Source organism: Sinohyriopsis cumingii, chromosome 18 (assembly GCF_028554795.1).
Source record: "Sinohyriopsis cumingii isolate HCF-2022 chromosome 18, ASM2855479v2, whole genome shotgun sequence".
In the NCBI taxonomy this organism is placed as follows: Eukaryota; Metazoa; Mollusca; class Bivalvia; order Unionida; family Unionidae; genus Sinohyriopsis; species Sinohyriopsis cumingii.
This window is the reverse complement of record NC_142978.1, coordinates 103,299,537-103,318,759: the sequence shown is the minus strand read 5'-3', so window position 1 is coordinate 103,318,759 and position 19,223 is coordinate 103,299,537.

Sequence of the window (19,223 nt, the reverse complement as noted above, 5' to 3'; positions counted from 1 at the left end):
GCTATTTCATTGGCTTTGAACACGCAACCCAAATCCAGGATATTTCTTCAATGCTATTTCATTGGCTTTGAAAATGCAACCGAAATCCAGAATATTTCTTCAATGCTATCTCATTGGCTTTGAACACGCAACCCAAATCCAGGATATTTCTACAATGCTATCTCATTGGCTTTGAACACGCATCCCAAATCCAGGATATTTCTGCAATGCTGTCTCATTGGCTTTGGACACGCAACTCAAATCCAGTATATTTCTTCAATGCTTTGTTATTGGCTTTGAACACGCTACCCAAATCCAGGATATTTCTTCAATGCTATTTCATTGGCTTTGAACACGCACCCCAAATCCAGGATATTTCTTCAATGCTATTTCATTGGCTTTGAACACACAACCCAAATCCAGGATAGTTCTTCAATGCTATCTCATTGGCTTTGAACACGCATCCCAAATCCAGGATATTTCTTCTATGCTATTTCATTGGCTTTGAACACGCAACCCAAATCCAGGATAGTTCTTCAATGCTATCTCATTGGCTTTGAACATGCAACCAAAATCCAGGATATTAGTTCAGTGATATCTCACTGATTTTGAACACACAACCCAAATCCAGGATATTTCTTCAATGCTATCTCATTGGCTTTGAACATTCAACCCAAATCCAGGATATTTCTTCAATTCTATCTCATTGGCTTTGAAAACGCAACCCAAATCCAGGATATTTCTTCAATGTTATCTCACTGGCTTTGAACACGCAACCCAAATACAGGATATTTCTTCAATTCTATCTCACTGGTTTTGAACACGCAACCCAAATCCTGGATATTTCTTCATTGCTGTCTGATTTTCTTTGAACACGCAAGCCAAATCCAGGATATTTCTTCAATGCTATTTCATTGGCTTTGAAGACGCAACCCAAATCCAGAATATTTCTTCAATGCTATCTCATTGGCTTTGAGCATGCAACCCACATCCAGGATATTTCTTCAATGCTATCTCATTGGCTTTGAGCATGCAACCCAAATCCAGGATATTTCTTCAATGCTATCTCACTGGCTTTGAACACGCAACCCAAATCCAGGATATTTCTTCAATGCTATCTCATTGGCTTTGAACATGCAACCCAAATCCAGGATATTTCTTCAATGCTGTTTCATTGGCTTTGAACATGCAACCCAAATCCAGGATATTTCTTCAATGCTATCTCACTGGCTTTGAACATGCAACCCAAAACCAGGATATTTCTTCAATGTTATCTCACTGGCTTTGAAAACGCAACCATTATCCAGGATATTTTTTCAATGTTATCTCATTGGCTTTGAAGACGCAACCCAGATCCAGGATATTTCTTCAATTCCATCTCACTGGCTTTGAACACCCAACCCGAATCCAGGATATTTCTTCAATGGTTTTTCATTGGCTTTGAACACGCAACCCAAATCCAATATATTTCTTCAATGCTATTTCATTGGCTTTGAAAATGCAACCCTAATCCAGAATATTTCTTCAAGGCTATCTCATTGGCTTTGAACACGCAACCCAAATCCAGGATATTTCTACAATGCTATCTCATTGGCTTTGAACACGCAACTGAAATCCAGGATATTTCTTCAATGCTATCTCATTGGCTTTGAACACGCAACCCAAATCCTGGATATTTCTTCAATGCTATTTCATTGGCTTTGAACACGCAACCCAAATCCAGGATATTTCTTCAATGCTATCTCAATGGCTTTGAACACGCAACCCAAATCCAGGATATTTCTTCAATGCTATCTCATTGGCTTTGAACATGCAACCCAAATCTAGGATATTTCTTCAATGCTATCTCAATGGCTTGAACATGCAACCCAAATCCAGGATATTTCTTCAATGCTTTCTCATTGGCTTTGAAAACGCAACCCAAATCCAGGATATTTCTTCAATGTTATCTCACTGGCTTTGAACACGCAACCCAAATCCTGGATATTTCTTCACTGCTATCTCACTGGCTTTGAACATGCAACCCAAATCCTGAATATTTCTTCATTGCTGTCTCATTGGCTTTGAACACGCAACCCAGATCCAGGAAATTTCTTCAATGCTATCTCACTGGCTTTGAATATGCAACCCAAATCCTGGATATTTCTTCAATTCTATCTCATTAGCTTTGAACATGCAACCCAAATCCTGGATATTTCTTCAATGCTCTCTCATTGGCTTTGAACACGCAACCCAAATCCAGGATATTTCTTCAATTATATCTCATTGGCTTTGAACATGCAACCAAAATCCAGGATATTACTTCAATTCTATCTCACTGCTTTTGAACACACAACCCAAATCCAGGATATTTCTTCAAAGCTCTCTCATTGCCTTTGAAAACGCAACCTAAATCCAGGATATTTCTTCAATGTTATCTCACTGGCTTTGAACACGCAACCCAAATCCAGGATATTTCTTCAATTCTATCTCACTGGCTTTGAACACGCAGCCCAATTCTATGACATTTTTTCAATGCTTTCTCATTGGCTTTGAACATGCAACCAAAATCCAGGATATTACTTCAATGCTATCTCACTGCTTTTGAACACACAACCCAAATCCAGGATATTTCTTCAATGCTATCTCATTGGCTTTGAACACGCAACCCAAATCCAGGATATTTCTTCAATGCTCTCTCATTGGCTTTGAAAACGCAACCTAAATCCAGGATATTTCTTCAATGTTATCTCACTGGCTTTGAACATGCAACCCAAATCCAGGATATTTCTTCAATTCTATCTCACTGGTTTTGAACACGCAACCCAAATCCTGGATATTTCTTCATTGCTGTCTCATTGGCCTTGAACACGCGACCCAAATCCAGGATATTTCTTCAATGCTATCTCACTGGCTTTGAACATGCAACCCAAATCCAGGATATTTCTTCAATGCTATCTCACTGGCTTTGAAAACGCAACCCAAATCCAGGATATTTTTACAATGTTATCTCATTGGCTTTGAACACGCAACCCAGATCCAGGATATTTCTTCAATTTTATCTCACTGGCTTTGAACACACAACCCGAATCCAGGATTTTTCTTCAATGCTATTTCATTGGCTTTGAGCACGCAACCCAGATCCAGGTTATTTCTTCAATGCTATCTCACTGGCTTTGAACATGCAACCCGAATCCAGGATATTTCTTCAATGCTATTTCATTGGCTTTGAACACGCAAACCAAATCCAGGATATTTCTTCAATGCTATTTCATTGGCTTTGAAAATGCAACCCAAATCCAGAATATTTCTTCAATGCTATCTCAATGGCTTTGAACACGCAACCCAAATCCAGGATATTTCTACAATGCGATCTCATTGGCTTTGAACACGCATCCCAAATCCAGGATATTTCTGCAATGCTGTCTCATTGGCTTTGGACACGCAACTCAAATCCAGTATATTTCTTCAATGCTATGTTATTGGCTTTGAACACGCTACCCAAATCCAGGATATTTCTTCAATGCTATTTCATTGGCTTTGAACACGCTACCCAAATCCAGGATATTTCTTCAATGCTATTTCATTGGCTTTGAACACACAACCCAAATCCAGGATAGTTCTTCAATGCTATCTCATTGGCTTTGAACACGCATCCCAAATCCAGGATATTTCTTCTATGCTATTTCATTTTCTTTGAACACGCAACCCAAATCCAGGATATTTCTTCAATTCTATCTCATTAGCTTTGAACATGCAACCCAAATCCAGGATATTTCTTCAATGCTATCTCATTGGCTTTGAAAACGAAACCCAAATCCAGCATATTTCTTTAATGCTCTCTCATTGGCTTTGAAAACGCAACCTAAATCCAGGATATTTCTTCAATGTTATCCTACTGGCTTTGAACACGCAACCCAAATCCTGGATATTTCTTCAATTCTATCTCACTGGTTTTGAACACGCAACCCAAATCCTGGATATTTCTTCATTGCTGTCTCATTGGCTTTGAACACGCGACCCAAATCCAGGATATTTCTGCAATGCTGTCTCATTGGCTTTGGACACGCAATTCAAATCCAGGATATTTCTTCAATGCTATGTTATTGGCCTTGAACACGATACCCAAATCCAGGATATTTCTTCAATGCTATTTCATTGGCTTTGCACACGCAACCCAAATCCATGATATTTCTTCAATGCTATTTCATTGGCTTTGAACACGCAACCCAAATCCAGGATATTTCTTCAATGCTATTTCATTGGCTTTGAAAATGCAACCCAAATCCAGAATATTTCTTCAATGCTATCTCATTGGCTTTGAACACGCAACCCAAATCCAGGATATTTCTACAATGCTATCTCATTGGCTTTGAACACGCATCCCAAATCCAGGATATTTCTGCAATGCTGTCTCATTGGCTTTGGACACGCAATTCAAATCCAGGATATTTCTTCAATGCTATGTTATTGGCTTTGAACACGATACCCAAATCCAGGATATTTCTTCAATGCTATTTCATTGGCTTTGCACACGCAACCCAAATCCATGATATTTCTTCAATGCTATTTCATTGGCTTTGAGCACACAACCCACATCCAGGATATTTCTTCAATGCTATCTCATTGGCTTTGAGCATGCAACCCAAATCCAGGATATTTCTTCAATGCTATCTCACTGGCTTTGAAAACGCAACCCAAATCCAGGATATTTCTTCAATGCTATCTCATTGGCTTTGAACATGCAACCCAAATCCAGGATATTTCTTCAATGCTATTTCATTGGCTTTTAACATGCATCCCAAATCCAGGATATTTCTTCAATGCTATCTCACTGGCTTTGAACATGCAACCCAAATCCAGGATATTTCTTCAATGCTATCTCACTGGCTTTGAAAACGCAACCCATATCCAGGATATTTTTTCAATGTTATCTCATTGGCTTTGAACACGCAACCCAGATCCAGGATATTTCTTCAATGCTATCTCACTGGCTTTGAACACGCAACCCGAATCCAGGATATTTCTTCAATGCTATTTCATTGGCTTTGAACACGCAACCCAAATCCAATATATTTCTTCAATGCTATTTCATTGGCTTTGAAAATGCAACCCTAATCCAGAATATTTCTTCAAGGCTATCTCATTGGCTTTGAACACGCAACCCAAATCCAGGATATTTCTACAATGCTATCTCATTGGCTTTGAACACGCAACTGAAATCCAGGATATTTCTTCAATGCTATCTCATTGGCTTTGAACACGCAACCCAAATCCAGGATATTTCTTCAATGCTATTTCATTGGCTTTGAACACGCAACCCAAATCCAGGATATTTCTTCAATGCTGTCTCAATGGCTTTGAACACGCAACCCAAATCCAGGATATTTCTTCAATTCTATCTCATTGGCTTTGAACATGCAACCCAAATCTAGGATATTTCTTCAATGCTATCTCAATGGCTTGAACATGCAACCCAAATCCAGGATATTTCTTCAATGCTTTCTCATTGGCTTTGAAAACGCAACCCAAATCCAGGATATTTCTTCAATGTTATCTCACTGGCTTTGAACACGCAACCCAAATCCTGGATATTTCTTCACTGCTATCTCACTGGCTTTGAACACGCAACCCAAATCCTGAATATTTCTTCATTGCTGTCTCATTGGCTTTGAACACGCAACCCAGATCCAGGATATTTCTTCAATGCTATCTCACTGGCTTTGAATATGCAACCCAAATCCTGGATATTTCTTCAATTCTATCTCATTGGCTTTGAATATGCAACCAAAATCCAGGATATTACTTCAATGCTATCTCACTGCTTTTGAACACACAACCCAAATCCAGGATATTTCTTCAAAGCTCTCTCATTGGATTTGAAAACGCAACCTAAATCCAGGATATTTCTTCAATGTTATCTCACTGGCTTTGAACACGCAACCCAAATCCAGGATATTTCTTCAATTCTATCTCACTGGCTTTGAACACGCAGCCCAATTCTATGACATTTTTTCAATGCTATCTCATTGGCTTTGAACACGCAACCCAAATCCAGGATATATCTTCAATGCTATCTCATTGGCTTTGAACATGCAACCAAAATCCAGGATATTACTTCAATGCTATCTCACTGCTTTTGAACACACAACCCAAATCCAGGATATTTCTTCAATGCTATCTCATTGGCTTTGAACACGCAACCCAAATCCAGGATATTTCTTCAATGCTCTCTCATTGGCTTTGAAAACGCAACCTAAATCCAGGATATATCTCCAATGTTATCTCACTGGCTTTGAACATGCAACCCAAATCCAGGATATTTCTTCAATTCTATCTCACTGGTTTTGAACACGCAACCCAAATCCTGGATATTTCTTCATTGCTGTCTCATTGGCTTTGAACACGCGACCCAAATCCAGGATATTTCTTCAATGCTATCTCACTGGCTTTGGACATGCAACCCAAATCCATGATATTTCTTCAATGCTATCTCACTGGCTTTGAAAACGCAACCCAAATCCAGGATATTTTTTCAATGTCATCTCATTGGCTTTGAACACGCAACCCAGATCCAGGATATTTCTTCAATGCTATCTCACTGGCTTTGAACACACAACCCGAATCCAGGATATTTCTTCAATGCTATTTCATTGGCTTTGAACACGCAACCCAGATCCAGGATATTTCTTCAATGCTATCTCACTGGCTTTGAACATGCAACCCGAATCCAGGATATTTCTTCAATGCTATTTCATTGGCTTTGAACACGCAACCCAAATCCAGGATATTTCTTCAATGCTATTTCATTGGCTTTGAACACGCAACCCAAATCCAGGATAGTTCTTCAATGCTATCTCATTGGCTTTGAACATGCATCCAAAATCCAGGATATTACTTCAGTGATATCTCACTGATTTTGAACACACAACCCAAATCCAGGATATTTCTTCAATGCTATCTCATTGGCTTTGAACATTCAACCCAAATCCAGGATATTTCCTCAATTCTATCTCATTGGCTTTGAAAACGCAACCCAAATCCAGGATATTTCTTCAATGTTATCTCACTGGCTTTGAACACGCAACCCAAATACAGGATATTTCTTCAATTCTATCTCACTGGTTTTGAACACGCAACCCAAATCCTGGATATTTCTTCATTGCTGTCTGATTTTCGTTGAACACGCAACCCAAATCCAGGATATTTCTTCAATGCTATTTCAGTGGCTTTGAAGACGCAACCCAAATCCAGAATATTTCTACAATGCTATCTCATTGGCTTTGAGCATGCAACCCACATCCAGGATATTTCTTCAATGCTATCTCATTGGCTTTGAGCATGCAACCCAAATCCAGGATATTTCTTCAATGCTATCTCACTGGCTTTGAACACGCAACCCAAATCCAGGATATTTCTTCAATGCTATCTCATTGGCTTTGAACATGCAACCCGAATCCAGGATATTTCTTCAATGCTATTTCATTGGCTTTGAACACGCAACCCAAATCCAGGATATTTCTTCAATGCTGTCTCAATGGCTTTGAACACGCAACCCAAATCCAGGATATTTCTTCAATTCTATCTCATTGGCTTTGAACATGCAACCCAAATCTAGGATATTTCTTCAATGCTATCTCAATGGCTTGAACATGCAACCCAAATCCAGGATATTTCTTCAATGCTTTCTCATTGGCTTTGAAAACGCAACCCAAATCCAGGATATTTCTTCAATGTTATCTCACTGGCTTTGAACACGCAACCCAAATCCTGGATATTTCTTCACTGCTATCTCACTGGCTTTGAACACGCAACCCAAATCCTGAATATTTCTTCATTGCTGTCTCATTGGCTTTGAACACGCAACCCAGATCCAGGATATTTCTTCAATGCTATCTCACTGGCTTTGAATATGCAACCCAAATCCTGGATATTTCTTCAATTCTATCTCATTGGCTTTGAACATGCAACCAAAATCCAGGATATTACTTCAATGCTATCTCACTGCTTTTGAACACACAACCCAAATCCAGGATATTTCTTCAAAGCTCTCTCATTGGATTTGAAAACGCAACCTAAATCCAGGATATTTCTTCAATGTTATCTCACTGGCTTTGAACACGCAACCCAAATCCAGGATATTTCTTCAATTCTATCTCACTGGCTTTGAACACGCAGCCCAATTCTATGACATTTTTTCAATGCTATCTCATTGGCTTTGAACACGCAACCCAAATCCAGGATATATCTTCAATGCTATCTCATTGGCTTTGAACATGCAACCAAAATCCAGGATATTACTTCAATGCTATCTCACTGCTTTTGAACACACAACCCAAATCCAGGATATTTCTTCAATGCTATCTCATTGGCTTTGAACACGCAACCCAAATCCAGGATATTTCTTCAATGCTCTCTCATTGGCTTTGAAAACGCAACCTAAATCCAGGATATTTCTTCAATGTTATCTCACTGGCTTTGAACATGCAACCCAAATCCAGGATATTTCTTCAATTCTATCTCACTGGTTTTGAACACGCAACCCAAATCCTGGATATTTCTTCATTGCTGTCTCATTGGCTTTGAACACGCGACCCAAATCCAGGATATTTCTTCAATGCTATCTCACTGGCTTTGGACATGCAACCCAAATCCATGATATTTCTTCAATGCTATCTCACTGGCTTTGAAAACGCAACCCAAATCCAGGATATTTTTTCAATGTCATCTCATTGGCTTTGAACACGCAACCCAGATCCAGGATATTTCTTCAATGCTATCTCACTGGCTTTGAACACACAACCCGAATCCAGGATATTTCTTCAATGCTATTTCATTGGCTTTGAACACGCAACCCAGATCCAGGATATTTCTTCAATGCTATCTCATTGGCTTTGAACATGCAACCAAAATCCAGGATATTACTTCAATGCTATCTCACTGCTTTTGAACACACAACCCAAATCCAGGATATTTCTTCAATGCTATTTCATTGGCTTTGAACACGCAACCCAGATCCAGGATATTTCTTCAATGCTATTTCATTGGCTTTGAACACGCAACCCAAATCCAGGATATTTCTTCAATGCTATTTCATTGGCTTTGAACACGCAACCCAAATCCAGGATAGTTCTTCAATGCTATCTCATTGGCTTTGAACATGCATCCAAAATCCAGGATATTACTTCAGTGATATCTCACTGATTTTGAACACACAACCCAAATCCAGGATATTTCTTCAATGCTATCTCATTGGCTTTGAACATTCAACCCAAATCCAGGATATTTCCTCAATTCTATCTCATTGGCTTTGAAAACGCAACCCAAATCCAGGATATTTCTTCAATGTTATCTCACTGGCTTTGAACACGCAACCCAAATACAGGATATCTCTTCAATTCTATCTCACTGGTTTTGAACACGCAACCCAAATCCTGGATATTTCTTCATTGCTGTCTGATTTTCGTTGAACACGCAACCCAAATCCAGGATATTTCTTCAATGCTATTTCAGTGGCTTTGAAGACGCAACCCAAATCCAGAATATTTCTACAATGCTATCTCATTGGCTTTGAGCATGCAACCCACATCCAGGATATTTCTTCAATGCTATCTCATTGGCTTTGAGCATGCAACCCAAATCCAGGATATTTCTTCAATGCTATCTCACTGGCTTTGAACACGCAACCCAAATCCAGGATATTTCTTCAATGCTATTTCATTGGCTTTGAACACGCAACCCAAATCCAGGATAGTTCTTCAATGCTATCTCATTGGCTTTGAACATGCATCCAAAATCCAGGATATTACTTCAGTGATATCTCACTGATTTTGAACACACAACCCAAATCCAGGATATTTCTTCAATGCTATCTCATTGGCTTTGAACATTCAACCCAAATCCAGGATATTTCCTCAATTCTATCTCATTGGCTTTGAAAACGCAACCCAAATCCAGGATATTTCTTCAATGTTATCTCACTGGCTTTGAACACGCAACCCAAATACAGGATATTTCTTCAATTCTATCTCACTGGTTTTGAACACGCAACCCAAATCCTGGATATTTCTTCATTGCTGTCTGATTTTCGTTGAACACGCAACCCAAATCCAGGATATTTCTTCAATGCTATTTCAGTGGCTTTGAAGACGCAACCCAAATCCAGAATATTTCTACAATGCTATCTCATTGGCTTTGAGCATGCAACCCACATCCAGGATATTTCTTCAATGCTATCTCATTGGCTTTGAGCATGCAACCCAAATCCAGGATATTTCTTCAATGCTATCTCACTGGCTTTGAACACGCAACCCAAATCCAGGATATTTCTTCAATGCTATCTCATTGGCTTTGAACATGCAACCCAAATCCAGGATATTTCTTCAATGCTATTTCATTGGCTTTGAACATGCAACCCAAATCCAGGATATTTCTTCAATGCTATCTCACTGGCTTTGAACATGCAACCCAAATCCAGGATATTTCTTCAATGTTATCTCACTGGCTTTGAAAACGCAACACATATCCAGGATATTTTTTCAATGTTATCTCATTGGCTTTGAAGACGCAACCCAGATCCAGGATATTTCTTCAATGCTATCTCACTGGCTTTGAACACGCAACCCGAATCCATGATATTTCTTCAATGCTATTTCATTGGCTTTGAACACGCAACCCAAATCCAATATATTTCTTCAATGCTATTTCATTGGCTTTGAAAATGCAACCCTAATCCAGAATATTTCTTCAATGCTATCTCATTGGCTTTGAACACGCAACCCAAATCCAGGATATTTCTACAATGCTATCTCATTGGCTTTGAACACGCAACTGAAATCCAGGATATTTCTTCAATGCTATCTCATTGGCTTTGAACACGCAACCCAAATCCTGGATATTTCTTCAATGCTATTTCATTGGCTTTGAACACGGAACCCAAATCCAGGATATTTCTTCAATGCTATCTCAATGGCTTTGAACACGCAACCCAAATCCAGGATATTTCTTCAATGCTATCTCATTGGCTTTGAACATGCAACCCAAATCTAGGATATTTCTTCAATGCTATCTCAATGGCTTGAACATGCAACCCAAATCCAGGATATTTCTTCAATGCTTTCTCATTGGCTTTGAAAACGCAACCCAAATCCAGGATATTTCTTCAATGTTATCTCACTGGCTTTGAACACGCAACCCAAATCCTGGATATTTCTTCACTGCTATCTCACTGGCTTTGAACACGCAACCCAAATCCTGAATATTTCTTCATTGCTGTCTCATTGGCTTTGAACACGCAACCCAGATCCAGGATATTTCTTCAATGCTATCTCACTGGCTTTGAATATGCAACCCAAATCCTGTATATTTCTTCAATTCTATCTCATTAGCTTTGAACATGCAACCCAAATCCTGGATATTTCTTCAATGCTCTCTCATTGGCTTTGAACACGCAACCCATATCCAGGATATTTCTTCAATTCTATCTCATTGGCTTTGAACATGCAACCAAAATCCAGGATATTACTTCAATGCTATCTCACTGCTTTTGAACACACAACCCAAATCCAGGATATTTCTTCAAAGCTCTCTCACTGGCTTTGAAAACGCAACCTAAATCCAGGATATTTCTTCAATGTTATCTCACTGGCTTTGAACACGCAACCCAAATCCAGGATATTTCTTCAATTCTATCTCACTGGCTTTGAACACGCAGCCCAATTCTATGACATTTTTTCAATGCTATCTCATTGGCTTTGAACACGCAACCCAAATCCAGGATATATCTTCAATGCTATCTCACTGGCTTTGAACATGCTACCAAAATCCAGGATATTACTTCAATGCTATCTCACTGCTTTTGAACACACAACCCAAATCCAGGATATTTCTTCAGTGCTATCTCATTGGCTTTGAACACGCAACCCAAATCCAGGATATTTCTTCAATGCTCTCTCATTGGCTTTGAAAACGCAACCTACATCCAGGATATTTCTTCAATGTTATCTCACTGGCTTTGAACATGCAACCCAAATCCAGGATATTTCTTCAATTCTATCTCACTGGTTTTGAACACGCAACCCAAATCCTGGATATTTCTTCATTGCTGTCTCATTGGCTTTGAACACGCGACCCAAATCCAGGATATTTCTTCAATGCTATCTCACTGGCTTTGAACATGCAACCCAAATCCAGGATATTTCTTCAATGATATCTCACTGGCTTTGAAAACGCAACCCAAATCCAGGATATTTTTTCAATGTTATCTCATTGGCTTTGAACACGCAACCCAGATCCAGGATATTTCTTCAATGTTATCTCACTGGCTTTGAACACACAACCCGTTTCCAGGATATTTCTTCAATGCTATTTCATTGGCTTTGAACACGCAACCCAGATCCAGGATATTTCTTCAATGCTATCTCACTGGCTTTGAACATGCAACCCGAATCCAGGATATTTCTTCAATGCTATTTCATTTTCTTTGAACACACAACCCAAATCCAATATATTTCTTCAATGCTATTTCATTGGCTTTAAAAATGCAATCCAAATCCAGAATATTTCTTCAATGCTATCTCATTGGCTTTGAACACGCAACCCAAATCCAGGATATTTCTACAATGCTATCTCATTGGCTTTGAACACGCATCCCAAATCCAGGATATTACTGCAATGCTGTCTCATTGGCTTTGGACACGCAACTCAAATCCAGTATATTTCTTCAATGCTATGTTATTGGCTTTGAACACGCTACCCAAATCCAGGATATTTCTTCAATGCTATTTCATTGGCTTTGAACACGCAACCCAAATCCAGGATATTTCTTCAATGCTATTTCATTGGCTTTGAACACACAACCCAAATCCAGGATAGTTCTTCAATGCTATCTCATTGGCTTTGAACACGCATCCCAAATCCAGGATATTTCTTCTATGCTATTTCATTTTCTTTGAACACGCAACCCAAATCCAGGATATTTCTTCAATGCTATTTCATTGGCTTTGAACACGCAACCCTAATCCAGGATAGTTCTTCAATGCTATCTCATTGGCTTTGAACATGCAACCAAAATCCAGGATATTACTTCAGTGATATCTGACTGATTTTGAACACACAACCCAAATCCAGGATATTTCTTCAATGCAATCTCATTGGCTTTGAACATTCAACCCAAATCCAGGATATTTCTTCAAATCTATCTCATTGGCTTTGAAAACGCAACCCAAATACAGGATATTTCTTCAATGTTATCTCACTGGCTTTGAACACGCAACCCAAATACAGGATATTTCTTCAATTCCATCTCACTGGTTTTGAACACGCAACGCAAATCCTGGATATTTCTTCATTGCTGTCTGATTGGCTTTGAACACGCAACCCAAATCCAGGATATTTCTTCAATGCTATTTCATTGGCTTTGAAGACGCAACCCAAATCCAGAATATTTCTTCAATGCTATCTCATTGGCTTTGAGCATGCAACCCACATCCAGGATATTTCTTTAATGCTATCTCATTCGCTTTGAGCATGCAACCCAAATCCAGGATATTTCTTCAATGCTATCTCACTGGCTTTGAACACGCAACCCAAATCCAGGATATTTCTTCAATGCTTTTTCATTGGCTTTGAACATGCAACCCAAATCCAGGATATTTCTTCAATGCTATCTCACTGGCTTTGAACATGCAACCCAAATCCAGGATATTTCTTCAATGCTATCTCACTGGCTTTGAAAACGCAACCCATATCCAGGATATTTTTTCAATGTTATCTCATTTGCTTTGAACACGCAACTCAAATCCAGGATATTTCTTCAATGCTATCTCAATGGCTTTGAACACGCAACCCAAATCCAGGATATTTCTTCAATGCTATCTCATTGGCTTTGAACATGCAACCCAAATCCAGGATAGTTCTTCAATGCTATCTCATTGGCTTTGAACATGCAACCAAAATCCAGGATATTACTTCAGTGATATCACACTGATTTTGAACACACAACCCAAATCCAGGATATTTCTTCAATGCTATCTCATTGCCTTTGAACATTCAACCCAAATCCAGGATATTTCTTCAAATCTATCTCATTGGCTTTGAAAACGCAACCCAAATCCAGGATATTTCTTCAATGTTATCTCACTGGCTTTGAACACGCAACCCAAATACAGGATATTTCTTCAATTCTATCTCACTGGTTTTGAACACGCAACCCAAATCCTGGATATTTCTTCATTGCTGTCTGATTGGCTTTGAACACGCAACCAAAATCCAGGATATTTCTTCAATGCTATTTCATTGGCTTTGAAGACGCAACCCAAATCCAGAATATTTCTTCAATGCTATCTCATTGGCTTTGAGCATGCAACCCACATCCAGGATATTTCTTTAATGCTCTCTCATTGGCTTTGAGCATGCAACCCAAATCCAGGATATTTCTTCAATGCTATCTCACTGGCTTTGAACACGCAACCCAAATCCAGGATATTTCTTCAATGCTTTTTCATTGGCTTTGAACATGCAACCCAAATCCAGGATATTTCTTCAATGCTATCTCACTGGCTTTGAACATGCAACCCAAATCCAGGATATTTCTTCAATGCTATCTCACTGGCTTTGAAAACGCAACCCATATCCAGGATATTTTTTCAATGTTATCTCATTGGCTTTGAAGACGCAACCCAGATCCAGGATATTTCTTCAATGCTATCTCATTGGCTTTGAACACGCAACCCAAATCCAGGATATTTCTACAATGCTCTCTCATTTGCTTTGAACACGCAACTCAAATCCAGGATATTTCTTCAATGCTATCTCAATGGCTTTGAACACGCAACCCATATCCAGGATATTTCTTCAATGCTATCTCATTGGCTTTGAACATGCAACCCAAATCCAGGATATTTCTTCAATGCTATCTCAATGGCTTGAACATGCAACCCAAATCCAGGATATTTCTTCAATGCTATCTCACTGGCTTTGAACTCGCAACCCAAATCCTGAATATTTCTTCATTGCTGTCTCATTGGCTTTGAACACGCAACCCAGATCCAGGATATTTCTTCAATGCTATCTCATTGGCTTTGAATATGCAACCCAAATCCTGGATATTTCTTCAATTCTATCTCATTAGCTTTGAACATGCAAACCAAATCCTGGATATTTCTTCAATGCTCTCTCATTGGCTTTGAACACGCAACCCAAATCCAGGATATTTCTTCAATTCTATCTCATTGGCTTTGAACATGCAACCAAAATCCAGGATATTACTTCAATGCTATCTCACTGCTTTTGAACACACAACCCAAATCCAGGATATTTCTTCAATGCTCTCTCATTGGCTTTGAAAACGCAACCTAAATCCAGGATATTTCTTCAATGTTATCTCACTGCTTTTGAACACACAACCCAAATCCAGGATATTTCTTCAATGCTATCTCATTGGCATTGAACACGCAACCCAAATCCAGGATATTTCTTCAATGCTCTCTCATTGGCTTTGAAAACGCAACCTAAATCCAGGATATTTCTTCAATTCTATCTCACTGGTTTTGAACACGCAACCCAAATCCTGGATATTTCTTCATTGCTGTCTCATTGGCTTTGAACACGCGACCCAAATCCAGGATATTTCTTCAATGCTATCTCACTGGCTTTGAACATGCAACCCAAATCCAGGATATTTCTTCAATGCTATCTCACTGGCTTTGAAAACGCAACCCAAATCCAGGATATTTTTTCAATGTTATCTCAATGGCTTTGAACACGCAACCCAGATCCAGGATATTTCTTCAATGCTATCTCACTGGCTTTGAACACGCAACCCGAATCCAGGATATTTCTTCAATGCTATTTCATTGGCTTTGAACACGCAACCCAGATCCAGGATATTTCTTCGATGCTATCTCACTGGCTTTGAACATGCAACCCGAATCCAGGATATTTCTTCAATGCTATTTCATTGGCTTTGAACACGCAACCCAAATCCAGGATATTTCTTCAATGCTATTTCATTGGCTTTGAAAATGCAACCCAAATCCAGAATATTTCTTCAATGCTATCTCATTGGCTTTGAACACGCAACCCAAATCCAGGATATTTCTACAATGCTATCTCATTGGCTTTGAACACGCATCCCAAATCCAGGATATTTCTGCAATGCTGTCTCATTGGCTTTGGACACGCAACTCAAATCCAGGATATTTCTTCAATGCTATGTTATTGGCTTTGAACACGCTACCCAAATCCAGGATATTTCTTCAATGCTATTTCATTGGCTTTGAACGCGCAACCCAAATCCAGGATATTTCTTCAATGCTATTTCATTGGCTTTGAACACACAACCCAAATCCAGGATAGTTCTTCAATGCTGTCTCATTGGCTTTGAACACGCAACCCAAATCCAGGATATTTCTTCAATGCTATTTCATTTTCTTTGAACACCCAACCCAAATCCAGGATATTTCTTCAATGCTATTTCATTGGCTTTGAACACGCAACCCAAATCCAGGATAGTTCTTCAATGCTATCTCATTGGCTTTGAACATGCAACCAAAATCCAGGATATTACTTCAGTGATATCTCACTGATTTTGAACACACAACCCAAATCCAGGATATTTCTTCAATGCTATCTCATTGGCTTTGAACATGCAACCCAAATCCAGGATATTTCTTCAATGCTATCTCATTGGCTTTGAAAACGCAACCCAAATCCAGGATATTTCTTCAATGTTATCTCACTGGCTTTGAACTCGAAACCCAAATCCAGGATATTTCTTCAATTCTATCTCACTGGTTTTGAACACGCAACCCAAATCCTGGATATTTCTTCATTGCTGTCTGATTGGCTTTGAACACGCAACCCAAATCCAGGATATTTCTTCAATGCTATTTCATTGGTTTTGAAGACGCAACCCAAATCCAGAATATTTCTTCAATGCTATCTCATTGGCTTTGAACATGCAACCCACATCCAGGATATTTCTTCAATGCTATCTCATTGGTTTTGAGCATGCAACCCAAATCCAGGATATTTCTTCAATGCTATCTCACTGGCTTTGAACACGCAACCCAAATCATGGATATTTCTTCAATGCTATCTCATTGGCTTTGAACATGCAACCCAAATCCAGGATATTTCTTCAATGCTATTTCATTGGCTTTGAACATGCAACCCAAATCCAGGATATTTCTTCAATGCTATCTCACTGGCTTTGAACATGCAACCCAGATCCAGGATATTTCTTCAATGCTATCTCACTGGCTTTGAACACGCATCCCGAATCCACGATATTTCTTCAATGCTATTTCATTGGCTTTGAACACGCAACCCAAATCCAGGATATTTCTTCAATGCTATTTCATTGGCTTTGAAAATGCAACCCTAATCCAGAATATTTCTTCAATGCTATCTCATTGGCTTTGAACACGCAACCCAAATCCAGGATATTTCTACAATGCTATCTCGTTGGCTTTGAACACGCAACTCAAATCCAGGATATTTCTTCAATGCTATCTCATTGGCTTTGAACACGCAACCCAAATCCTGGATATTTCTTCAATGCTATTTCATTGGCTTTGAACACGCAACCCAAATCCAGGATATTTCTTCAATGCTATCTCAATGGCTTTGAACACGCAACCCAAATCCAGGATATTTCTTCAATGCTATCTCATTGGCTTTGAACATACAACCCAAATCTAGGATATTTCTTCAATGCTATCTCAATGGCTTGAACACGCTACCCAAATCCAGGATATTTCTTCAATGCTATTTCATTGGCTTTGAACACGCAACCCAAATCCATGATATTTCTTCAATGCTATTTCATTGGCTTTGAACACACAACCCAAATCCAGGATAGTTCTTCAATGCTATCTCATTGGCTTTGAACACTCAACCCAAATCCAGGATATTTCTTCAATGCTATTTCATTTTCTTTGAACACGCAACCCAAATCCAGGATATTTCTTCAAATCTATTTCATTGGCTTTGAACACGCAACCCAAATCCAGGATAGTTCTTCAATGCTATCTCATTGGCTTTGAACATGCAACCAAAATCCAGGATATTACTTCAGTGATATCTCACTGATTTTGAACACACAACCCAAATCCAGGATATTTCTTCAATGCTATCTCATTGGCTTTGAACATGCAACCCAAATCCAGGATATTTCTTCAATGCTACCTCATTGGCTTTGAAAACGCAACCCAAATCCAGGATATTTCTTCAATGTTATCTCACTGGCTTTGAACACGCAACCCAAATCCAGGATATTTCTTCAATTCTATCTCACTGGTTTTGAACACGCAACCCAAATCCTGGATATTTCTTCATTGCTGTCTGATTGGCTTTGAACACGCAACCCAAATCCAGGATTTTTCTTCAATGCTATTTCATTGGCTTTGAAGACCCAACCCAAATCCAGAATATTTCTTCAATGCTATCTCATTGGCTTTGAGCATGCAACCCACATCTAGGATATTTCTTCAATGCTATCTCATTGGCTTTGAGCATGCAACCCAAATCCAGGATATTTCTTCAATGCTATCTCACTGGCTTTGAACACGCAACCCAAATCCAGGATATTTCTTCAATGCTATCTCATTGTCTTTGAACATGCAACCCAAATCCAGGATATTTCTTCAATGCTATTTCATTGGCTTTGAACATGCAACCCAAATCCAGGATATTTCTTCAATGCTATCTCACTGGCTTTGAACATGCAACCCAAATCCAGGATATTTCTTCAATGCTATCTCACTGGCTTTGAAAACGCAACCCAAATCCAGGATATTTTTTCAATGTTATCTCATTGGCTTTGAACACGCAACCCAGATCCAGGATATTTCTTCAATGCTATCTCTCTGGCTTTGAACACGCAACCCGAATCCAGGATATTTCTTCAATGCTATTTCATTGGCTTTGAACACGCAACCCAAATCCAGGATATTTCTTCAATGCTATTTCATTGGCTTTGAAAATGCAACCCTAATCCAGAATATTTCTTCAATGCTATCTCATTGGCTTTGAACACGCAACCCAAATCCAGGATATTTCTACAATGCTATCTCATTGGCTTTGAACACGCAACTCAAATCCAGGATATTTCTTCAATGCTATCTCATTGGCTTTGAAGACGCAACCCAAATCCTGGATATTTCTTCAATGCTATTTCATTGGCTTTGAACACGCAACCCAAATCCAGGATATTTCTTCAATGCTATTTCATTGGCTTTGAACACACAACCCAAATCCAGGAT